The following is a 23748-nucleotide window of genomic DNA, read 5'->3' as shown; positions in this document are numbered from 1 at the left end:
CCACATATCATATAAATTAATTTCGTCCCAACATTTATATCTCTGGAAATTTGGTTATGTTGATTTATAATATTTTTTCCTGAACTAGGGTTCTTGAGATTTTTTGAAGTTGTAGCATGATAAGCTCTCTAAGAAGTGGGAATATCTTGAATTTCAACAAAGTCTCAACAGCTATGATCTCAGCATACAGAGTACACTAACTGGTAAGAAGTTATCCCCCCCCCCCCCCCCCCCAAAAAAAAAAAACCTTGCAGAAATTCACAGGAAAATACCTACAGGAAGTGACCCCGGGGATCAGAATCTAAAATGGCTATTCTGTATATTTTTACTGCGAAAACAGTACACTAAGAGTCATAGACTGGAGGTCTTAAGCCTGATACCTTCTCCTCTTTTAAACGTCAAGAACTTTGCCAATTGGGCTATGATGAGTAATAGCCTGTGCTATATTATTGCCTGTCTGGAGATACAGTTCCACATGGATGGAGGCTATCTTTCCTCCACCTTGAGTCTGCATGGCTATGTGATGCAAGCACAGTATATGGGGGAAGAAAACACAAAATGATGTAGCTGTATAATTATTGATATTGCATTTAATGGTGAATACATTAATATTCTTAAGGATGTTGCCCTGACACCTTTGCGAAGTATAAGTAGAAACATATAAACAGACCTCAAATTACAATCATAACTACAAAACTAAAAATAGTCATCAAAAATATCAAAGGCCTAAATTTGCTTATGAAAATGTAGCCGATATTCAAAGAGGCAATACAGTTAAAGGCATGTATTTGCTTTATCCGAGGATCATTTCAGGAGGACAATTAAAGACATTTTACAATGAAAAAGCTATCCAACTACACTGCTTCTAACATTAATAGAAATTAGATGCAGATATAGCTACATTTATTAAAAGGAACCTCAATGAAAAAGTGCTACACATTTTGAAAAAAAGAGGAAAGATCTTACTGAAAATAGTTTTAGTTTCTATTTTAGATTTAATTACTTGCCTTTTCAAAATCTGAGCTCAAGGTGAGTTACAAGCAGGTTCACAACTTATTTCCTTGTCCAGGTGGATTTAAAAGCCAAGTTGTGCTTCAGGCAATGGAGGCTGAATTGACTTGCCCAAAGAGAAGCAGAATTTGAACCATGACTTCCTTGGTTCATTATCCTGCTGTTCTAATCACTAGGCTACTCCTCTTTGTATCTGGTCAATTTCATTAGAGACAGAATGACAAATTGACTAATATTTCTCAATATCAGATCAGTGAATATATCTGTACGGATTTGAACATGGCTTTTGCACACTGCAGTTGGCACTATTTGTAGTGATTTCCTGTTTGATTTAGATTGTTATGGTTTTTAGGAAACTACCAGGAACATGACTGGTAATGGAATGACAAATTTTGGACATCAACTTGAGGGTGGGTTTAGAACACTTCAGAAGTCAGTCCAACCACTTGCAAATACACTGCACACACTGCTGGATAGACAGTCCACACCAAGTAAACATTTGCAAAATGCAAAATCATAGTACAGAATGACAAACAGGTGCATAGTTTTCAAGCTGTTTAAAGCAACTGAATAAAGTTTTCTAATTCACAACTACCATAAATCATGTTCAAGCTACAGATAATTTTTAAATAAAATCCGCCAAAGTGAGGACTACATGGGTGCACTGTTTACACTATTAATCAATCTGCAACAACTGGCGATGCAGCAAAGTAAACACAGTTCTGGGTTTCAATAATCAGTGTTGCCAGTTTCTCAATAGCTTGACAGCTGTAAACCTAACTTTTGTCTTCTGTCGGGGAAATATAATAAAGCATATGCTCTGTGTGATCCTATTTACGCAGGTATGATAGCTCCACTGTGTCATCATCAGAGGAGCACAGCAACAACCTGTCCTACGTAAAATCTCTCCTCTTTGTACAGTATTTGACAAGTACAAATTCTCCTTGATTGACTTAACTGCTTTTTCTCACTTTTATCATCTTCCTCTTCTTTTCTTCATCACATTCCTCAGTCATGTCATCTTTCTGCACTTCACCCTTCATTATATTAGCAACACCATCATTACAGCTAGACAGCTGCTTGCTCATAATGCAATACTCACCAGTGGTTATGAAACACTGCATTTGTTTGTACCACAGAGTGCCCTGATACCATTCCAATGTTAACCCAACTTATCGCGCTGGTCACTGCAGAAGAAATAAGTAGCCTTCAGAACCATGACTTTAGATGCTCTTTTAGCAACAACCTGAGTAAAAGGTACTGGCATTAGCAACATGTGAAAAGAGAACTGTAGAATGAATTTAGAAGTGGAAAACAACTCCCCCTATCCCATCCACAACACCTTTTCCATGTCCCTGATGCAAATCATAAGCTGCCTTCAAATGAGACTGCAGAACAAGAATGTTTGCTTGAATTTACTAGCTATGCCATCACTTAAGAATGCAACCTGCTTTAAACTGTGGATGGTGTGACTTGACATAGTTAAACAGCCGATCAAGGAATACATGAACAGCACACTTGTGTTCAAGTTAATCACTCACGAGTGCAAAACTTTTGCCACAGCCTACACCAAGCCAACAATATACAGTGAAGATTGTCACTTGTTCATGGTTCCAATGAGCATTCTATCTCAGCCTGCGACTGAACATTGAAAGCCTCAGCAAAATCAATTTGTACAACTGCCAAGCTTAGATATACTGCATCTTTTGCCTGCATGAAGTCACTTTTCTGTCTTTTGATGAATACGTGTTCAAGAAAATGTGGCAGCTGCTTCTCAAGTCAAGCGAGGCAGTCCTTTAGGGTTCCTAATGTCTCCACCTTTTCTACCCATTGATGGCATTTTCCCACTGTTCCCATTTTATATTCCTTCCAAGGTTCTTGCCTCTCTGGTAAACAGCTCTTCAAACTATCAGCACACGTGTCACAGTCTGCAATCATGCACTGTTCCTGCATCACAGACACAGGTATGAATGAAGTCACAGAATGTGTTTGCTAAGCTCAGTTTTTAGTGGGGTTGACATTTTTCATGGTAGCAAAACAGGCACCCTGCCATTGGTATGTCCTGCTTCAAAGTGTATGAACTGTGGTCTTAGTGTGCTAGAACTAGCTGACTTTTGAGTAAGAGACTGTGACATTTGCACAGTTCCATAACTCTTTTTTTCCCTTGGACTAACTGGTAAAGCTTGAGAGGCACATTTAACCACTTTACTGTCTGCTGTATGGCTTTTCTATGGACTTTCTTCTGAAGAGCTTGAAAATTGTTTGGATGTTCCTGCTTCAGACTCTTTCATTCAACAAATTTGATGATTCTTTCATTAATGCCTGTGTTCAAGTTCTTTAGCGATGAACTTCTTTTTCAGTTTTTTGCACATGTCCCTCTTTCATACATCTTCCTGTATTTTTAAGCCTCTGCCTATAATGCCTTTGCTTTTCCGTTGGAGTGGAATGATTAATCTGAAAAATTGTATACACAAGAGTTAAAATACACACAATAGAACTTTTTTAACTGTCATACAAATAAGCAAGTTAATCCTATACCGCACATTTAACTGCTTCACATGGTGTGTGATTTATTCAGCCTAGGCAGCATATTTACATAATAAAATATTCAGAAAATTGCACTGAAATTAAAATATACATAACCACAGACTTGTTCAAAAGATGTCACCATTAACTGCTGGCCTCTATGTCAATTAACAAATAAAATGTAAAACAATGTAAATATCTTTTGCAAAACATCATATAATATATAATTAATAGGAGGTGCCACAAGTCAACAGTTCTATTTAAATAAGAAAACAAGAACAAAACTTATTCAGATTCGTCGAGGTTACAACGAGATATATTGCTGAACAGCAAACAACGTTACTCATTAATAGAATGGGTTTGTCACTCTTGTTACTGTCATTGTTACTAAGAACTCTTGTTCCATTACCAGTGTTTTCTAAAGAAGCTTATGCTTTAGAGAAATGTATTTATGTCAAAAGCACCAAAAATGGTCATTGTACACAAGAGTGATTTTGTTATATACATTATATTCATTTAGTTACTGGCACAGCCTGTAGCATGTGTAAACCAGTAACAGAATGACATAATTTGCCAGGTAGTTTCACATCAATCTTAGCTATAGAATAATCAGCAGCTTACATACTAGCTTCTGCCTTTGGATGTACAACTAGTGTATGTTCAAACAGCAAAATAATTGAGAGGTGTCAAACAATTAGGTCATATTTAGCCACCCAAAAATAATATTACCTAAGTGCTTTCTCTCATAAAAACAACCTCTGACTTTAACAATTCTGTGGCTACCAGAAGTGTCAAAAGAACATTCTCATAGTTTAGTAAACTTCAATCCTTCCTCTTTCATTTGATGCACACTTTGCCAAAAGTTAAAATATTTACTTTAAACTAATCATGTCCATTTTCTGGTAGAATTGACCATCTTGTATAATAGTAAACCTGTATGCTCCCAAAGTCAATCATGATGCTTTCTTTGAACTAATGGCATAGACAATTTAACAAACCAACAATAGCAGTAGTCTTTTTCTAATCTTATACGGATTACCCAACAAACAACGTGGGGGTCCTTCGGTACTCCTTTCAGTAGATGTCAAGAAAATGCTCAAAAGAAGTTAGGCTTTTCTCCCAAAAATGGGGTTCAAATATAATAATAAAATTAAAAAAAATAGGTAAGGAGAAATTACGTCTAACCTGACAATTTTCTTTTCTTTAGTCCAACCAGACCAGTCCAGATGAGTGGGAATAGTAGATGGAGACAGAAAAAGAAGGTAGTTCTGTGTGATTCTCCCCTTTAAGGGTAGGGTGAAGTCACAAAATGCTTAGTATCTCAACTAGCCAAGCAATAGTGCTCATGTACATCCAATACAGACATGAAGATATTTCATAAAGTCAAGAGGTGAAGGTAACAGAGTCCCTTAGAGAAATTTCTAGAAGGAATCCATCTCTAAAGTATAAGATCAAACAAGAAGAATAGAGACCTACCAGCTAAAACAATGAGGGTTTCTGGACTAGTCTGGTAGGATTAAAGGAAAAAAAATCCAATTAGATTTTTTTAAAACACATAGGGGAGGTTTTTGTGCCGATGATTGAGGGGTGCTTTGAAGTGTTACAGTTTCTCCATATTTCTGAGGTTTTTACTACTCCATACGAAAAATTAAAAATTGTAAAAAAAATTGGAGATTTGAATGGTTCATCTAAAGATATTTTTATAATGTTAGGAACACCAGAGAAGATTACAGTGGGTTATAGTTAGTTTTCAGTTAGGACTAAAGGAAAGACAATTATCAGGTATGACAATTTCTCCTTCCTTATCATCCAACCAGATGGGCCACATGAGTGGGATCTAGCCATGCAGTACCCCAACTGGATAGGCCTGTAACGTTACGACTAGAACACTACTGACCAAATATGCCAATACATGTGACTATGGACCCCAAGACTTAACAGACCAGCTGTAGTTGTCTTTTCATCCATGTGACAGAACAGTGTGTTTTAAGCCTGTAAAACTGCCTTTATTAATTCTTGAAATGCATTTCTCTAGTTTGGCCAGCAGGTGGTGCGTGTTATGTTTTAAGCTGTTACAAGGAACCAACCTTTCTTTCTTTTAGTTAGCACATAGATAAAGGAAATGGCAGTGGTTCCCCAACCTGGTCCTAGAGGCACCCCAGCCAATCAGGTTTTCAGGATACCCATAATGAATATTCATGAGAGAGATTTGTATGCTCTACCTCCACTGCATGCAAATCTCTCTTATGAATATTCATTGTGGGTATCCTGAAAACCTGACTGCCTGGAGTGCCTTCAGGACCAGGTTTGGGAACCACTGGCCTACAGTGAAGTGATGTAACCAACTTTTTTTTTTTAACTTGTTGACTGGGCTGATTGGCCCAAAAGCTTTTTTCATTTGGATTGTACTGGTTTTTTTCCCCCCATTTCAGCCTAGAAGAGAGAAAGAAAGCTCTTTGCTGAAGCCCTGTAAACAGTTACCTTTGATAATTTGTGAGAAGCTTTATTGTCAGGTACTTTTTAGAAAGTAAACAAATGTTTAGTTAGTGTTATAATTGATCCATATTTCAGTTACCTGTTATTGTTTGCTGATTGCACATTTTTTGTTCATTGTTCAATTTTTAAGACAATAATTATTTATTGCGCTTGTATCCCACATTTTCCCACCTATTTGCAGGCTCAATGTGGCTTACAAAGACCTGTAATGGCATCGCCATACCAGAGTAAAGAATACAATTGGTGTTACAAAGCAGTCAAGAAAAACAAGAGGATTTTGTCAGGCAGTTATAGAAAGATACATTCTGAATAGAGGAAGATAGGTGTTGTATTATAGTTAGTTATGGGTTCTCGTGGTAGGCTTTGTTGAAGAGAGAGGTTTTCAGAGATTTGCGGAAGTTGCTTAATTTGTTTGTCGTTTTCAGGTGAGTTGGGAGAGTATTCCACAACTTTGTACTCATGTAGGAGAAGCTGGTCGCGTGTGTAAGTTTGCATTTTAATCCTTTACAACTGGGGAAGTGTAGGTCGAGAAAGGTGCGGGAAGATCTTTTGGCATTTCTAGGAGGCAGGTCCACGAGGTCTAGCATGTAGGTCGGGGCATCTCCGTAAATGATTTTATGAACAATCGTGCAGATCTTGAACGCAATGCGTTCTTTAAGTGGGAGCCAGTGTAAATTCTCTTAGGGGTTTTGCACTTTCATATTTTGTTTTTCCAAAAATGAGTCTGGCTGCGGTATTTTGGGCTGTTTGAAGTTACTTGATGGTCTGTCCTTTGCAGCCAGCGTAGAGTGCTTGCAACAGTCCAGGTGACTTAGTACCATTGACTGTACTAGGTTCCAAAAGATGGCTCTTGGGAAGAAGGGTTTTACTCTTTTGAGTTTACACAAGGAGTGAAACATTTTCTTCGTTGTATTCTTCACGTGATTTTCAAGTGTGAGAATTCGATCAATGGTAACTCCCAGAATTTTCAGATTGTTTGAGACTGGGAGGGAACCGTTTGGGGAAGTTACGGTGGTGAATTGTTTATTGCCTCTGCCTGTATAGACTGATAAATCATCCTGGTGGTTTGTGTATTGGGTCTGTGAGTGCTTCCTGGGAACTGTGGGACCACTGGGAGTGTGGCTCCACCAACTTGTTGGGCAGACTAGATGGACCGTGCAGGTCTTTTTCTGCCGTCATCTACTATGTTACTATGTAACTTAGAAATCACTGGGGATAATTTGAGAGCGGGAGACTCGCCCAGAGGTGGTTGTGACTCAGTCGGTGGGAGGAAGGTACTAGTGTAGAGCACAAGCTGCAGGTTCAGGCGGACCTGAGCTGGGCTGGGGATAGACCCTCTAAGTGGCCACAGGGTAACCCCAGGCAGGTGGTTTGGTGTTTCGTGACAATCCACATGGGGATAGTCCAAAGTTTCTAGGAAATTCTCAGCAGTAAGCTTTTTCTCATCTCTAATCTCTTTCCAAACTCTGGGAGGTGGCATTTGTTTCAGGTGGTCACTTAGGGAGAACTTAATTAGAAAATGGTCTGTCCATTATAGGAGTGGGAGAACTTAATTAGAAAATGGTCTGTCCATTATAGGAGTGTTTTCAATTCTGAGATGTCAACCTCTTTGCAGAATACTAAATCTAGTATGTGACCCTTTTCATGGGTTGGAGAATTGATCGTCTGTGTGACTCCTAGTGCCGTCATCATGTCCAGGAAGACAGTTGTGGTGGTATCTGGGGTTTCAATGTGTACATTGAAATCTCCCATGATCACCATCCTAGGGTAATTCAGGATCACTTGTGTATCAGATCATGGAGTTCCTGCACAGATAATGTGCTGCTACAAGGTGCTCGGTATACCATGAGCAGCCAGATTGGTTTCTTCTCATAGCGGATTAAAAGAGATTCTGATTCATTTAGCTGGGGAATGGCGATTCTGCACAGTTTGATTGTATCCCGAATCAGGGCTGCTACCCCTCCACTCCCTCTTCCTGGTCTTAGTTGATGTTGAAACCTGTTGGGCATAGTTCAGCCAGTGGTAAACCCCAACTTTCATATAGCCAGGTTTGACTTATTCCTAAAATGTCAAGATGCTGTTCATGGATGACATCATGGATCACTGAAGATTTCTTAGCAGCTCATCTGGCATTCACCAGTCCTATAGTTCCAAAGGGTGGTCACAGTGCTGGGGATAGCCTTGGTATGGCAACGAAATGATCTTTTAAGTACTGTTATATAGGTATTTGACCTCTTGCACTTTTGTCTGCTCTTTGGTTGGTGGGGATTATAGTTTCCTCTCCCACACACCACTGGAATCCTTGAGGTCTCTCGGTCTGCTGGGCCAAGGCACATTCTTTATATCAGAAGCTCCTTAGGCAAAATTTCACTGGGTGGCACTACAGACCTAAGACTCTGTGGATCAATAATCTTACCAGTTGGCAATGTAGGACTAAAGTCTTTAAGTCATCTAAGAGAACAGACCTTTTAAAGTTGTAAATTCAGACCAGGCCAGGGAGATCAACAGCTTCCAGTAAACTTTGCACTTCTGTGTCAATTTCTTTGGAGACAATGCAGACGGGGGTTGATGGTGGACTTTAACATAACGAAACAGAATCAGAATCTTAGAAACAGTTATGTAGTTAAAATAAATCTTCAACTCAAAGATTGTAGTCATGCACTTTGTAGTATCTCGTCCAGATATCCTTGGATGGTCCAGTTAAGGCAGGTTGCTGTAGGCTTTTTCTTTTATTGTCCAGGAGGAGACTTAGATGTAAATATAGATCCAGCTGCGATCACAGAACATAAGGAGAGTAAGATAAAAGTTTTCTTTCTCCAGACAAAATATATGAAAGACGTTCTAAGTAAAACAGATGACTGGTGCCTCAACACAGACTAAAAAAAAGTCTGTAAAAGTTTGGGTTGTAAATAAACAAAAAGTGCTCTATTTAATCTAAGTTGCAGGAGCCTGACGTGAACATCAGCCCAGCCCGTTACGGATTCAAAATAAGAAAACAGGGAATATGGCAAATACAAGACTTTAGGAATAAAAATATGAGGATTTTAAAAAAATTAGTTATGTTGTAAAATATAGTTTAAAAGAAAAATGATAAAACTTATACAATTGAACAGAACATGCAGCACTATTTGACATCTGTTATACATTCATAAAATATTATCTTTCATGCTCCCGTACAGTTTTCTCAAGTCCTTACAAAGTTCATAAGCTTTCTGTATTTTGGGTTTTTTTTTTAATCAATGCCCATTGCTATATGAATTTTTCTATATACCCACTTTTCTCTGCTATGGCTGCCTCATATATCTAAGACAAACTGATTTCAACCAGAAGTATTCATTAATGAAGTAGTGATCTTCCAACTAGAAGTATTCATTAATGAAGTAGTGATCTTCCAACTAACAAGCATATTGTGAAGCACAATTATAAAGTAATGGAAATCAGATTTCAGAATAATTTCCCAAAAGTGTATAAATTTGAGAATTATGGAAAATGATATGGAATATAAGTGTGAAAGATCTTCTGGATGGTGGACCATAGAGTCTCCAATGTTCCAATATCATCCTTGCATGACCAACAAGCAGTGGATGAAGACACGTTGATCCTACGTGCTTTAATGGAAGTCCACAATGCATGATGCACTAAAAACAAAGACTGTGAAAGAGATGCAGATTTTGACAGACAAGCTGCCTATTGCCAAAAATGGGACCATTTTTCTTCAATACAAATGCCAAACTCTCTCCCCCATATTTTCTTTAGGACACACTTCATCAATGATATACATATGTTGTGAAGTAATTTACAAAAGAAAGATGCGGCATGTGTATTGATAACTGCCATTTTGCAGGTACCACACCAATTAGCCATCCTCTAGTTGTCAAAGCTTTCTTCAAGCTTTCTTCCAGTTGAGAATAAAGTACTGTCATTGAATCCATTTGTAGCACTGAGAGAAAGGAAGATCATGATTACTTTGTAAATGTGCAACAAAAATCATCAGTTGATTTTCCTGCATCAAGTCAGCAACACAACCATCCTTTGTATTATCAATGGAGCACAATATATCCACCAATTACTTAGAGTAAATGGTGGGCTGCACCCATAGAAGGACAGTGGATTGTCAAGCTCTCTTTATTTTTTCAACTGCTACTACTACTACTACTACTATTTAGCATTTCTATAGCGCTACAAGGCATACGCAGCGCTGCACAAACATAGAAGAAAGACAGTCCCTGCTCAAAGAGCTTACAATCTAATAGACAAAAAATAAATAAAGTAAGCAAATCAAATCAATTAATGTGAACGGGAAGGAAGAGAGGAGGGTAGGTGGAGGCGAGTGGTTACAAGTGGTTACGAGTCAAAAGCAATGTTAAAGAGGTGGGCTTTCAGTCTAGATTTAAAGGTGGCCAAGGATGGGGCAAGACGTAGGGGCTCAGGAAGTTTATTCCAGGCGTAGGGTGCAGCGAGACAGAAGGCGCGAAGTCTGGAGTTGGCAGTAGTGGAGAAGGGAACAGATAAGAAGGATTTATCCATGGAGCGGAGTGCACGGGAAGGGGTGTAGGGAAGGACGAGTGTGGAGAGATACTGGGGAGCAGCAGAGTGAATACATTTATAGGTTAGTAGAAGAAGTTTGAACAGGATGCGAAAACGGATAGGGAGCCAGTGAAGGGTCTTGAGGAGAGGGGTAGTATGAGTAAAGCGACCCTGGCGGAAGATGAGACGGGCAGCAGAGTTTTGAACCGACTGGAGAGGGGAGAGGTGACTAAGTGGGAGGCCAGCAAGAAGCAGATTGCAGTAGTCTAAACGAGAGGTGACAAGGGTGTGGATGAGGGTTTTGGTAGAGTGCTCGGAAAGAAAGGGGCGGATTTTACGGATGTTGTAAAGAAAGAAACGACAGGTCTTGGCGGTCTGCTGGATATGAGCAGAGAAGGAGAGAGAAGAGTCAAAGATGACCCCAAGGTTTCGAGCTGAGGAGACAGGGAGAATGAGAGAGCCATCAACAGAAATAGAAAACGGGGGGAGCGGGGAGGTGGGTTTGGGGGGGAAAATGAGAAGCTCGGTTTTGGTCATATTTAATTTCAGGTGGCGTTGAGACATCCAGGCAGCAATGTCAGACAAGCACACTGAAACTTTGGTTTGGATGCAAGGTGAGATATCAGGGGTAGAAAGGTAGATTTGGGAGTCATCAGCATAGAGATGGTAGGAAAAGCCATGGGATGAGATTAATGAACCAAGGGAAGAAGTGTAGATAGAAAAGAGGAGGGGACCAAGAACAGAACCCTGAGGTACGCCGACAGGCAGAGGGATAGAAGTAGAAGAGGATCCACCAGAGTGAACACTAAAGGTGCGGAGGGAGAGATAGGAAGAGAACCAGGAAAGGACAGAGCCCTGGAATCCAAGTGAGGACAGGGTATCGAGAAGTATGCTGTGATCGACAGTGTCAAAAGCAGCGGAAAGATCAAGAAGAATGAGGATGGAATATTGACCTCTGGATTTAGCCGGTAATAGGTCATTGGAGACTTTAGTAAGCGCAGTTTCGGTTGAGTGGAGAGGGCGAAAACCAGATTGTAATGGGTCAAGAATAGCATGTGAGGAGAGAAAATCAAGGCAGCGGCGGTGAACAGCACGCTCGAGTAATTTCGAGAGAAAAGGAAGGAGGGAGATGGGTCGGTAATTAGAGGGACAAGTAGGGTCAAGTGAAGGCTTCTTAAGGAGATGTGTGACCACAGCATGTTTAAAGGCAGCAGGGACAGTCGCAGTGAAAAGTGAGAGGTTGAGAATGTGACAGATAAAAGGAATAAGAGTAGGAGAGATGGCATTAAGAAGGTGGGTGGGAATGGGATCAGAGGAACAGGTGGTACATTTTGAGGAAGAAAGGAGAAGTGTAGTTTCCTCAATAGTAACTTCAGGAAAGGAGGAAAGGGAATGAGGGGAAGGAGAGAGAGGGGAACGGACTAGTGGAGAGAGAGCTGGTGAGGTAGAGAAAGCAAGGTTTATCTTTTGAACCTTGTTGTGAAAGAATTCAGCAAGGGTCTGAGGAGATAATGAAGGGGGAGTTGGGGGAGGGGGCACCTTGAGGAGAGAGTTCAATGTGGTGAAGAGAAGTCGAGGATTAGAGCCAAGAGAGTTGGTCAGTTGGATATAATAATCCTGTTTGGCACGTAAAAGAGCAGATTGGAAGGAGGTCAGCATGAACTTAAAGTGTAAGAAATCAGCAAGGGCCCGAGATTTCCGCCAGAGGCGTTCGGTGGAGCAGGTACAGGAACGTAGGTAGCGGATATTAGAAGTCAGCCAAGGTTGGGGTTTTGTACGCCTTAAAGGGCGGGTCATCAAAGGTGCAAGAGTGTCTAAGGCAGAGGATAGAGTATTGTTGTAAGAAGAAACAGCCTCGTTGACAGACGTGGATGGTGCCACAGTAGAGAGGAGGTTTGAAACATGGGAGGATAGAGATGAAGGGTCTATAACGTGAAGATTCCTAGATAAATTAGATAGGATAGGACGGGACTGGGAGGGAGGAGATTTAAGTGTGAAAGTTATAAGATGATGATCAGAGGCAAGGAAACTAGAAGGTGAACAGTTGGAGGAGAAGATGAGATCAAGACAGTGACCATTTTGATGAGTGGGGGAGGTGGAGCATAGTTGGAGATTAAAGGAGGACGTTAAAGCGAGTAACTTGGAAATATAAGAGTTGGAAGGATCATTAGCAGGAATATTAAAGTCACCAAGGATGAGAGAGGGGGAGGAAGGATCATGGAAGAAGGCAAGCCAGGCGTCAAAGTCACTGAGAAAGGATGAAAGGGACTTATCAGGGGGACGATAAATGACCACTATTCGAAGAGGCAGAGGAGAGAAAAGGCGGATAGAGTGGACTTCAAAGGAGGAAAAACAGTGAGATTGAGGTGGAAGAAGGGGTTGAAATCTGGAGGAGGGAGAGAGAAGTAGTCCAACACCGCCCCCACGGCCAGCAGGGCGAGGAGTATGTGAAAATAGATAACCGCCATGGCACAGGGCTGCGACTGAAGCAGAGTCATCAGGGCAGAGCCAGGTTTCTGTTATGGCGAGCAGATGGAGGTGACGCGAGATAAAGAGGTCCTGGATATAGGGGAGTTTGTTACAGATAGAGCGGGCATTCCATAGGGCGCAAGAGAAGGGCAGAGAAGAGGAGGGGAGTAGAGGAATAGAGATGAGGTTAGAGAGGTCACGGTGAGATCCGTAGAGTTTGGATAATAGTTGGTGAGGAGGGCCAGGATTGGGATTGATGTCACCAGCTGAGAGTAAGAGAAGGAGTAAAAGAGAGCGGAGGAGAAATAAAACTTTTAGCACTTCCTTTAATACAGGATTAGAAGTGACCATTTAAACAGATGCACACACACCATCAACAAAATGAAGGTTCAAGGGCGCCACTAGAGTTCACTCTAATATTACCCACCTAGATGTAGAATATGTTGAATCTTTGTATACCCTATACTTTCCTTCAAAGAAGAATGTAAGTATAACAATATAAAGAAAAGTCTGGAAAGTTGAATCTTTTTTTTTTTTTTTAATTTTTGGGTAAGCAAAGCTTGCATAAAGCTAGACATTCATTTTTTTCTCCACAAGAATCTTTGTTAAGATTCACTAATACTATTAATAAAAGTTGTTTGTAAGGTCTACAACATCTAGCAACTTGTTAGACCTTTAATTAGGCAGGTGAAAATAATTATGTGGCTGAACAAGTAGTTTGACCCTTCTTACCTCTCAGTTTATGATTGTTGTTTGGTCCACTAGTGTGTCACTTTGAGGGGCATAGTTATCAACACGGGCTACCACTAAGCCATATTATTTTACCACTAACTCGTGCTATTTTATCACAGTTTCCATTTTATGCAATGAAACCTAGTTACTAATAACTCAAGTTAACAGTAAAATAACATCTTAACAGTAGCCCATGTTGATAACTTTCCCCCTTAATGTTGCTACACTCAAAAATGGTCAGTACAGTTTGAGCAGAAGGGTCTGTAGAATCAGGTAAATCTGATAGATGACAATGACAAAACCTGCTACATGCTGATATGCAGTAGACACCAACAGCAGAAGACAGCGATTGCAAAATACACAGCACAAGGCTAAATAGCAGAAATAAGCACCAAAGGCCTCCAAAGTTGGGATAGCAAAGCAGTTCTTTAATGAAACCCAACATGGGCCGTGTTTCATTAACGCCTGCTTCAGAAGTCAATTATTGAAATTCACTCTGTCAATAAACAGTATCCAATACACTGAAAGCTAATTAGTCAACAGTTCATCTTATTAGCGCTACTTCTCAGACACCGGTGTGTCCCAAAGGAGTTTACTGCAGTGACATCTGAGAAGTAGCGAAAATGAGACGAACTGTTGACTAATCAGCTTTCAGTGTACTGAATTTCTATATATGACCCCTGATGCAGTCATTTATTCCAAAACACAGCCCTTGTTGGGTCTCTTATTAAAGAGCTCCTTTACTATCCCAACTTTGAAAGCCTTGGGTGCTTTTTCACCTACTTCACTATACAGTAGACCTCACTTTGGCTACATGTGCCCTACTACAACTATGCTTAATTCTACTTGTAAAAGATTTTTTTTTTAATTTAAATTTTGATATACTGCCTTTTGTCAACCATACCAAAGCAGTTTACAATACTAGCGGCCCTGTTTACTAAGGTGCACTAGCATTTTTAGCATTCACTAAAATTAGCCTAGAAACACCTATATATTCCTATGGGTGTCTCTAGCGTTAGCACATCCTAATTTTTAGTAAACAGAGCCCTAAAAGAAAAATATCACCACACAAATATTTCAACATGCTCAAAAGACAAAAGGGTACTAAGGAAAGAAGCATACTGCTGCTTACAGCTCAAGCCCCTTTATTTATAGAGTATAAACCACCATGGGCATCTGCAAAAAAACTTTGAACTTCTTGATTCTTTTTTTAATCTGATTTAGATAGTATGAATAGTATCATCCTGAGAGATTTCCGTGTATATATTTGATAACTCTTTGAATAAACTGGCCATAGAATTCTTGACAGTTTTCCAAAGTAGCAATGATGAAACTACTTCATTCCACCTTTCTTCTAAACCAGTGCCTTGTTGTCTTGATAATATGACAACCAAATATTAACTAGTAGGTCTTAATTTGCTTGTAGGTTGATGCTTCTATTAACAGCTGTCGACCATTTTTTTTTTTCAAAACTGACAATCCTAAAATTTAACAAAATACGAGATCATGGAATTCGGGAGCTCTTTACATCGATAGGGTCAGAAGGAAAAAAAAACAACAACTATAAAATATGCCCATTTTCATACGAAGACAAATTTAACCTTTTTCCTTTGGGACTCCAGCAGCTAGTAGTACAGTTAAGTGGTCCAGGGTACGATGCACTCTCTAAGGAACAAGTACCAGAGCGTATTCCTCCAGCCAAACACCAGTTGATTACTGCATTATGGATCAACCAACCACCAATGGTTCAGAGTCAATGGCATGATAAATATGAGCAAGTCAATACTTTTAAAGGAAAAAACTAGTAGTCTCCATTTGGAGCAATCTTCACACTTAAACCAAAAATACTCTTTCTATAGGGGCACATCAGTTATGGATTTCAATTGTATTTGATGAAAGTTACTAGTAAGCAATTCAACATTTTTTGATTCAAATAATACTAATTTACCCCAAAATGATGCCAGTTCAGGTTTAATTATATGGACCACCATAAGTTGCCCAATTCTTACCTGTAATGCTTTAGTCAGATTGTAGGTTTTCAATGCTAGAGATTCTAAACCAAAATCTGCCCAAAACTCTAGCAGAATTTGATATTTTCCTAAAATTTTGTTGAATCTTACTAAGAAAATATATTTAGCGATACATTCCCAATAAAATTTACCTCTTGATAATTCATATCCAAAATAATCTCAAGTAATTTTAGTTTAAAGACATCTGCTTGCCATCAGAAGCTAACACATACAAAAAGTAAAAACTTAAGTGCACATCTACATAGTAACATAGTAGATGACGGCAAAAAAAAAAAGACCTGCATGGTCCACCCAGTCTGCCCAACAAGATAAACTCACATGTGCCATTTTTTGTGTATACCTTACCTTGATTTGTACCTGTCATTTTCAGGGCACAGACCGTATAAGTCTGCCCAGCACTATCCCCACCTCCCACCCACCAGCCCTGCCTCCCACCACCGGCTAAGCTTCTGGGGATCCCTTCCTTCTAGTAAAAAAAAGCAGTTTGTATATATTTATTGTTATTTGGAGATGCTATTTAACATTGGCAAACAACCAACTTGAAAGATACAGTATGTGAAACTAATTCTTAGAGTTTAATATCAGAGAAAGATATTCTTATCCATCATACAATACCTTATTCAGAAATCACTATCTCTAGCTAAGTATAGAATGCTCACAAGTCTTGAAAGAGCACTGGCTCTTTAGTAACCGAGTCAAAATACAAATGCCAAGATACAAATGATAAAATACCAAAATCGGTAGAACTGAAAAATATGACAGCAAAATGTTTTAAGTACAAAGAAAACTATCTGATTAAGTAGCAGGACAACTACATTAGCAGCAGCAGCTAAACCTTAACAGGAAAAAAAGTCATATCAAAAGAATGCCATTAGTCCACTCAGGCAAACATGTCACTCTGTAAACATCCTGAAGTATGCGATTTTTTTCATATATCTTTTATGCTAAAGATTGGATGGCTATACGCACTGTATCAATAATGATGAATTTGTATCTTAAAACAATTACTTCTCAACTATATATCATTTTTCCTTTCTGCCCAATTTCTGCTAATGGGCTTGTAAGCATCATTCTTAATTAAGTTTAAATGTTACAGTTTTACACAAATGGATTCCTAGAAACAAAGCTTTCAAACTTAAGAAATAAGTGCAAATGCCAAACTTGAGAAATAAGTGCAAATGCCAAACTTGAGAAATAAGTGCAAATAAGTGGCAAATGCCATGAAGGAACATTGTAAACCACATTGAGCCTGCAAACAGGTGGGAAAATGTGGGATACAAATGCAACAAATAAATAAATAAATTATGGAACTGAAACGCTAATGCAACAAAGTGGAATGAATTAAATTTTAAAATATTTTTACTCGTCTTTTGTAGGACTGGTTTACCCTGAATATAACTCTTACAACATTATTCATATGTTCATATCATTATTATTTCTATAACTTCAGTTGTATATGTTTGTGTTTTGTATATTTTTTGGAGAAAAAAAAGCCTCAGTTGGAGTTGGAAATGCTCAATGGCATCTTAGGAGAAAACTGTCCTTCTTCCTTTTCTCTAAACCAGCTGATCTCGTTCATTGGCTTAAAAAACCTCAATTCCAAACCCATAAAAATTCTTTTCAATCAGCTATTCATTGTCCATAACCAATTGGTTTTTTAAATATATTTTCACTGTATATGATATATTTTCAATCAATATGTAGAGTATGCAGAGTATATACCCTCCTTTAGCTCTATCATAAATATTTGTGGGTAAGAAGGCACTTATCTTTTCATAATCATCCCGACAGGACCCATTTCACTCTTGCTTTGCCACGGGATGTCAGTTCATTCCTCTGTGTCTGAAAAATAATGCAACATCTTAACCCTCTTTTCCAAGTTTTTTAACATCAAAAAGAGCTCATAGTAATCTTACAATTTGTCCTGGCATACAGTATCTCACTTCAAAATGGCTCCCAGAAGTTTAAAAAGACGTCAGAACTTGCGCAGTTCTTACAATGTTTCTTAAAGAAAAACAGACCAATCTATGGCACTATTCAATCCACTCGGTTCCAGTGTTTGCAGCCAAAATATCCTTCGCTGTTCTTTTGTGTCAATTTTCTATCACTATTTCCTCTTTTGGAATCAGGGGAAGATCTATCTAAAACTAAACACTTGAAATCTTCAAAACAATGCTGTTTCTCTAAGCAATGTACTACCGACGGCGCCCCAAGTTTATTTATTTCATAGGATTTATTACCGCCTTTTTGAAGGAATTCACTCAAGGTGGAGTACAGCAAGAATGTCAAACATAAGCAATAGACAATTACAGCAGTAAAAATATTCAAACAATACAAAGTATGGCATAGTATACTACTTGCTCACAGAATGAGTAGTGTTATGTTGCACATTATAATTATGTTCATTCAATCTCAAATGAAGAGGCTGTGTCGTTGTACCAACATATAACTTATTGCAAGTGCATTGCAATACATAGATCACAACTAGATTTACAATTCATAGCATGACGCAAAGTATATGATCTGCTGTTAATAGGATTAACAAATTGTGTACATTCAATTATCTGAGAACAAGATTTAAACTGTCCACATTGTTTATGCCCCATAGCTTGCTGTCTTCTAATAGGATCTTCTACAGGAAGCATAGCAGGGCTTAATATCTCTTTGAGGTTTGAACCCAGCAAATATGCTATTCACAACATTTGGTCATGAAATGCAGGATGTATTTTCATAATCTCCCAGTGTTTCCTCAACATCTTTCCCACTTCTTCTGCTCCCGACATAAATTTTAATACACAAGTTCGGATGTTATTCACTTCTTTATCTTCCTCTTGTTTATTCAACAGCTCATTTCTATCATTAAATCTTGCTCTGGTAAAGGCTTTCCATATAACTTTCATTGGATAGCCTCGATCTAATAATGCTTCTGATAAAGTTTTAGTTTGTACAAAAAAGTCTCTATCTTCAGTACAAATTCTTCGAAACCTTAAATATTCAGAATGTGGCAAACTAGCTTTTAATTTCTTTGGATGATAACTCTGCTATTTTAACATACTGTTATGGTCTGTAGGCTTTTCTTTTATATACTTTTGTCCTAAATCTTCCTTCTATTTGCATAATGTATGCATCTAAAAAAATGCACAGAAGTGAATTAACTTTCATGGGTGAATTGTAGTGCCAAATTGCGCCCATTTAACCACAAGAGACTGTAAATCTTCTTCAGAACCCCTCCAAAAAAGAAAGATATCATCTATCAATCTTCATATAGAGATGAACTAAACTTCTAAAAGGGGCACAGATCTCTTCACTAATCAATTCTACTTCATATAACTCTAGAAAACCAGTTTAGGTAAGCAAAAGAAAATTAATTCTAAGGAGGTAAACGCCTCAAGAAGCACCTCTTCTGCTCACTTGCAAAAGGAGGGATAGGCCTTCTTCATCATCGGCTAAAAACCTCCTAGTCTGTATGACTTGTTTAGATTCTTATACTTAACTCTTCCTTCTCGAATTTACATTAGCTTTATGTAAATGTACTTAGCTTAAAGACGTGTGTTGTCCTTCCATCTTTCACTGTTACTATGACCGTGGTCAACGTTGGCCTCTGTTTCACCTCTGCTGCTTCAGAACCTCCGATCACATTTTCTGTCAAAAAGAAGAGAGAGCACTGATTTCAGATCCGTCTACAGGATGCAAGTTTGCTCTGTATACTAACACGACGTGTAGATCGAAGGGAGTGATTTATTGTATCATTTGCCCATGTGGTAAACTCTATGTTGGGCAAACCTCCCGTCAACTATACGTGAGGCTTATGGAACATAAGAGTGTAATCTCTACTAAAAAACGACCACACCACTAGCGGTTCATTGTACTGAACTAACACATGATTTTGATTTGCTTAAATGTGTGACATTGCAACAGATTGAGACCGGTCTGCAGGATGAAGATGCCCGACGGGCACTCTTGAGAAAAGAAGAACAGTGGATCTTTCGTTTGAACACTTTAGTTCCTAAGGGGCTTAATGGGAAGATAGAATGGATTCATTTTTTCTGATTTTTTTCCCATTCCTTAGTGCCAATCTAGAAAAGTTCTTATTGGGTCTAAATGACAGCATCTGACGTCACAGAAAGTAGAAAAAGCAGCTATGTTTTGTTTGTTGTTGCCCTTCATGCATCCGTCAGCAGAGTGAACGGAATGTAAGCTTTTGTGTTACCTATGAGTTGAGCATTAGGTGCACAACTTCAGTGCTCCCTCTTCTTTTTGACAGAAAATGTGACCAGAGAAGGAAGAGTTGAGTATAAGAATCTAAACAAGCCATACAGACTAGGAGGTTTTTAGCCGATGATGAAGAAGGCCTAGCCCTCCTTTTGCAAGTGAGCAGAAGAGGTGCTTTTCGAGGCGTTTTCCTCCTTAGAATTAATTTTCTTTTGCTTACCTAAACTGGATTTCTAGAGTTATATGAAGTAGAATCTATAAATCTTCGCCACAAGAGGATATTTTCTGAAAAGGTGGAATCATCAATCCGCTGTCTTTCAAAGCTGACAGTATAAAGTTTAGCCACACTTGGTGCAAAGGTTGCCCCCATCACCACTCCAGATAGTTGCAAATACATATTTTTTTTTTGGAACAAAAAGAAATTTTCTTTTAATGCCAGTTCTGTTAATTTCAACAAAAAAATCTGTAGGAACATCATTAGGTTTTGGTCTTCATTTGGATAGATCTCCCCGATACCAGAGGAGGAAATAGTGACAGAAAGTTGACACAAAAAGAACAGCGATGGATATTTCAGCTTCAAACACTGGAACCGAGTGGATTGATTAGCGCCATAGATTACTATGTTTTTCTTTAAGAAACACTGTAAGAACTGAACATGCTCTGACGTCTATTTAACTTGTGGGAACCATTCTGAATTATTGCAAGCGGGAAAAAGTCTGAGAAACATTGAGAAGAGATGCTGCATGCCAGGACAATTTGTAAGATTACTATGAGCTCTTTTTGATGTTAAAAAACTTGGAAAAGTGGGTTAAGATGTTGCATTATTTTTCAGAGAAAGAGGCATGAACTGACATCCTCTGACGAAACAAGAGTGAAACAGGTCCTGTTGGGATGATTATGAAAAGATAAGTGTCTTCTTACCCACAAATATTTATGACAGAGCTAAAGGAGGGTATATATTCTGCATACTCTACATATTGATTGAAAATATATCGTATACAGTGAAAATATATTTTAAAAAACATTGATTATGGACAATAAATAGCTGATTGAAAAGAAATTTTGTGGATTTGGAATGGAGGTTTTTCCATACCAATGAACGAGATCAGCTGGATTACAGAAAAGAAAGGAAGGAAGGACAGTTTTCTCTTAAGATGCCATTGAGCATTTCCAACTCCAATTTAGGCTTTTTCTTCTCCCCCAAAAATGCAACACAAAAATATACAACTGAAGTTATAGAAAAAATAATGATATGAACATATGAATAATGTTCTAAGAGTTATATGCAGAGTAAACCAAACCTAGAAAAGACGAGCAAAAATATTTTCAAATTATTTATTAAATTCCACTTTGTTATATTTGAGTTAATACTGAACTATATAGTGTGGAATACACTCTTCAGCAACAAATTGCATACGGAAACTCTAATGGCCATATAAATGAACAGTACTTTAAACAAAAATTTCTCACTGTAATTTTAACAAATTCATCAGAACATAAAAACATTAAATGCATCATTATGTATTATTTCATCATTCTTTGGGACTTTCGTGTGAATCTGTTTCTAGGCATATAAGCAGTAATTCTATAAATAAGGCTCTTACATTTATACAGATAAATTATTAGAAAACTGACACATATGTGCATAAACGCCCATGTTCTGGTTATGCATTATTCTATAAAAAGGCACTTAAAGCAATTGGCATGTAGTTGGAAGGTGGCCAGTGCACACAGTTACAAACATAAATTATAGAATAATATGCTAATACTTTAGAATACTCTACGAAGCAAATACCTACAGAAGGTGATCTCTCTACAGGAGAAATGAGAGTCAAATAAACGAACAGTGGATCCAAAAAGAAGTCCGCTCACAAACGGTGTTTCCTAAACAAACATCAAATCAATAAAAACGACCAGACACGAATCGTGTTTCGGCCATAGCGGCCTGCCTCAGGGGTCTATTGATCTTTGATGTAAAAAACAGATAAAACAGATGACTCACAATCAAATGTATTCAAAACAGAGATATCTTCCAATTTGTGTTTAGACTCCAGCAGCTTGCCTTCTCCAAGTGTGGGAGGTTGGCGAAGGAAAGCTGCAGGAGTCTAAACACAAACTGGAAGATATCTCTGTTTTGAATACATTTGATTGTGAGTCATCTGTTTTTTACATCAAAGATCAATAGACCCCTGAGGCAGGCCGCTATGGCTGAAACACGATTCGTGTCGGGTCGTTTTTATTGATTTGATGTGAATAAAGACCTTGTTTAGGAAACACCATTTGTGAGAGGACTTCTTTTTGGATCCACTGTTCGTTTATTAGAATACTATACGCCAGGGGTTCCCAACCCAGTCCTCAGGACATAACTAGCCAGTCGGATTTTCAGGATAGCCACAATGAATACTGCATACAAGGAAGGTAATGCATGCAAATGTACCGCATGCATTTTCATTGTGGCTATCCTGAAAATCTGACTGGCTGGATGTGTCCCAAGGACTGGGTCGAGAACTCCTGCTCTATGCCTATTTCAGCAATTTAGACTGTCCTCAAATACTTGCATCTAAATCATGGGTGCATATTACGATACTATTCTATAAAGGAAAGTAAGCACCTACTCTCCTTTAAAGAATAGGCATACTGTTGCAGAGTTGCCCTCACAGTGCATACAAATTCATCTTAAGATACTACGGGGCACTTTTACCAAGCTGTGCTAAAAAGTGAACAGCGCGGGGCTTTCCATGTGCTAAGGCCACTTTTAGCACAGCACTACAATTTTCCCTACTGATGGTCACGCGCTAATTTTCCCATTACTGTATGGCCATTAGCGTGTGAGTGCTTACCGACACTTATTTCCAAGGCAGTAAGGACTCACATACACATGACTCACACCACATACTAACTGGTTAGCGTTCGGCAATGTAGCTGTGCTAATTAATACACACTTACTCTCTGCCCCTAGACGTACCCCCAGTGCTAAAAAATAAAATCTCTTTTTAGCACCAATCCCAAAACTACCGCTGGATGACTAAGCGCTCCATAGAGGTTTTTAACCTGCGGTAAGCACACATTAGTACTTACCACTGCTTAGTAAAAGGGCCCCTTAATGTTCTACACCCTTCGACTGTAAAAGTCACTAAACAACGCAAGCCTTATCGCAGGGCGCTCTCAGGCATCCCACTGTAATTTGGGGATTGGCATGTGCTACTCACACACTAAAAAATAAAATTCATTTTTTAGTTTTGGGGGGCGGGTCTGGGGTGGGGTGGACAATAGGTGTATTCTGTGATAATTGGTTAGTGCAGTTACATTTGTCATGCGCTAACCAATTCGCATGTGGTTAGTGCATGAGCCCTTACCACCTGCAAAACAGGCGGCGGTAGGGGCTCATGTGCTAAAGGGAAAATTAGTGCATGGCCATAAATACTGAAAATGGAAAAGTCGACCATTTTAGCCCTGCGGTACAAATGGCCTTAGCATGCGCACTACTTAATATAAACTATAACCACTGTATTTCAGACACGACTCCTAACCAGATTTTATATTCTTCAACTCTTTTTCAATACAAAAAAACACTATTTCATTACTCTTGACATGTTTACACTTTCAATCAATAATTTATTTTTTTTTAAACATTTAAAACAAAAATGATGTATAATTGAAAACGTATATTAAATCTGCTTTCAGTGTTCAGCTTTGTCCATGCTGAAAAATAACAGAATTAAGCTGCAAAAGATCAATTGTTGAT

General features: G+C 38.7%; 1 protein-coding gene across 2 annotated transcripts in view; it reads right to left on the bottom strand.

Annotated features, from left to right (window-relative positions):
* The window catches only part of BTRC (beta-transducin repeat containing E3 ubiquitin protein ligase), a 417532-nt gene that overhangs the window by 392941 nt on the left and 843 nt on the right, over nt 1-23748 (bottom strand). The window lies entirely within an intron of this gene.

The sequence above is a fragment of the Microcaecilia unicolor genome, chromosome 5 (genome assembly GCF_901765095.1).
Source record: "Microcaecilia unicolor chromosome 5, aMicUni1.1, whole genome shotgun sequence".
NCBI lineage: Eukaryota > Metazoa > Chordata > Amphibia > Gymnophiona > Siphonopidae > Microcaecilia > Microcaecilia unicolor.
This window is presented reverse-complemented; position numbering and strand designations above follow the sequence as displayed.